The sequence below is a fragment of the Carlito syrichta genome, unplaced genomic scaffold, assembly GCF_000164805.1.
Source record: "Carlito syrichta isolate Samal-C Ts95f unplaced genomic scaffold, Tarsius_syrichta-2.0.1 Scaffold303625, whole genome shotgun sequence".
Taxonomy (NCBI): domain Eukaryota; kingdom Metazoa; phylum Chordata; class Mammalia; order Primates; family Tarsiidae; genus Carlito; species Carlito syrichta.
Window position 1 is genome coordinate 887,661 of NW_007247721.1, and position 2,500 is coordinate 890,160.

Sequence of the window (2,500 nt, forward strand, 5' to 3'; positions counted from 1 at the left end):
CTCCTCGCTCGCCGGAGCGCAGAGCCCGGGCGCCTCCAGGGGCCCCGGCCTGAATGCTGCGCCCGAGCCGACACTCCACCCCGAACCCAGATCCCGCCCCGACTGCCTGGACCCAGTGTCCTGGAAACTCAGCACCGAGCCCACAAACCACAAAGGCACGTGGCTTTTGTACACCCTTGTAGAAAACAAAAGGGCAGTGTGGCACGTTAAAAACTGAGCGAGCCCCCACTGCCATCCCACTAAGTGTACATTATGACGCAGCCGAAGCCCAACATCATAATGGATGCGCTGTCATTGCACACGTGCTGCAGAAAACAAAATGGCTCAACTCTGGTTCTTCTTAGGATGGATTCCTGGGAGCTGGATTACGAACTGGAAAGGAATGAATATATTTCAGCTGTCAATAGGTGATTCCAAGCACTAAGGTTTCATATTCAGAAAGGTTTGGGTTTTTCTTGAGTTGGAGTCTCACTCCGTCGCCCAGACTGGAGTGCAGTGGCCGCTCCCGGCCACCGCAGCCTCGACCTGCTGGGCAGAAAGGTTTTATGTTCACTTCCCCTTCCACCTGCCGTGAAGCAGGCACCCTGCACATCAGCAGTGTGACTTGACCTCTGTGTCTTAGTTTCTGAATCAGCAAAATGGGAACGTTAATACCTAGTTCATGCCGGGCTCGGTGGCTCAGCCTGTCATCCTAGCACTTTGGCAGGCCAAGGCGAGTGGATTGCCTGAGCCCGCGAGTTCGAGACCAGCTCCGGCAACTTGGCGAGACCTCGTCTCTACAATAAACCAAAAATTAGCCGTCGTAGCGCGCGCCTGTAGTTCCGGCTACTTGGAAGGCTGAGACAGAAGGATCCCCGGAGCCCAGCAGGTCAGAGCTGGGGTGGCTGTGAGCGTGCCACGGCACTCCAGCCTGGGTGCCGGAGTGAGACTCCAACTAAAAAATAAAAATACCTAGTTCAGAAGAAGTGGAGAAATGCGAGCAGTGAGAACCATACTAGCAGGGAAGCACTGTCTACGAATCTGCTATTCCTGGAGGGGGAATGATTCGAACCAATGTTTGGACTGGATGTTATATGTTAAATGAATATCTGCTAATTTGGTAGTGGAAATGGTTTTCTAATATGACTCTTTGGTTCCTAGCAAGGGTTAAACATTTCTTTTCTTTTTTTTTACAAAGTAGCACGACAAGCCAGTAGCTTTATTAAGCAAAGAAGAGACCATTCTCAAGAACACAGAGTGGGCAGAAACAGCCTACAGGAGCTGCTGCTTCCGCTGGGCTAAACATTTCATTAATTATCAATATTTTTGTCTTTGGGGAATTCTCTGTTTATTCACATTGTTTTTTGAGAGGCTTTATGTGTTTCTTATAGATCTGTAAAACTTGTTAGCATAGTGACTCTTTATATATGTTATGTTTGCTGTCAATATTTTCCTCCGTTTGACTTTTCACAGTATATAGTAGCCAAGCAATGACTGTTGCTTGAATCAGTGCTCTGAGTCAGCCACCTTCTCAACTCTTCTCAAGAAGAATGACTGCAAGCTTATCTGAAGGCTACTGAGGCTCTGGGGTCAGCTCTGGGTGTATCTGACTGCATCGCCTACTTTTTACCTCCTCTTCCCCTTTCCACCCCAAGATTCCAGGTGCTTCCCCTTGGAAAACAGAAGGAGAGAGGGTTCCCTAAGACCACAGTGACCTGCAGGGAGGGGCAAAAATACAGATTCTCCACCAGAAATACCCTTCTGCCTTTCCAGGAAAACCTCTTCTGAGAGGCTGCTTGCCCCTCAACCCCAGCGATCAGAAGCCAGCACCTCTGCCAAGCACCTTCAAAACTAGCAACACACTGGCTCTCTGCCCCAGGTGAGGCCTTAGCAACTAGTTTCAAACTGAGATACAGTGACAATGCTTTGCAGGGACAAAGTGTAAGGTTTCCCTGGCAGCTAGGGGCTTCTATGAGCTACTGTTGCTTCTAGGGTGCTAGGATTGTAATCATGACAACAGGACCTTGTGTATGTGTTGAGGTTGGAGGGTGCATCTCAGTACCCCTTCCAGTTCAGCCTCACTATCTTTACCTGGGATACCTTGCAGTCCCTATGCCAATGTTTTGCACCCTTGGCTGTGCCTTGGAATTTCCTATGGAAAAAATACCAACGCAGGCATTTGATGCCTACAGGCTTATTTTAATGAATCTAGCTTAGGGCTGGGGGCTTGGTATTTTGTAAAGTTCTCCGGGTGATTCTCATGTGTAGCCGGGGTTGAAAACCACTTTGAGGCATCCCTGCCCCTGTCCTCTTTCTGGAGTGGCAAGAGGCTGCGGTGATTTTGAGGGAGAAGGATCATCTATGAGGCAGGAGGACACAAGAACTGAGCAGAGTCCTTGGAAGGAGAGGATGTGTCACCCTGAGGACCCCTTGGCCACAGCCATGCAGTGGCTGGGCAGTTAGTACCTGATGGAACAACAGAAATGGGACCATGGGAAGGGCAGACTGCAGAAAATGTCCA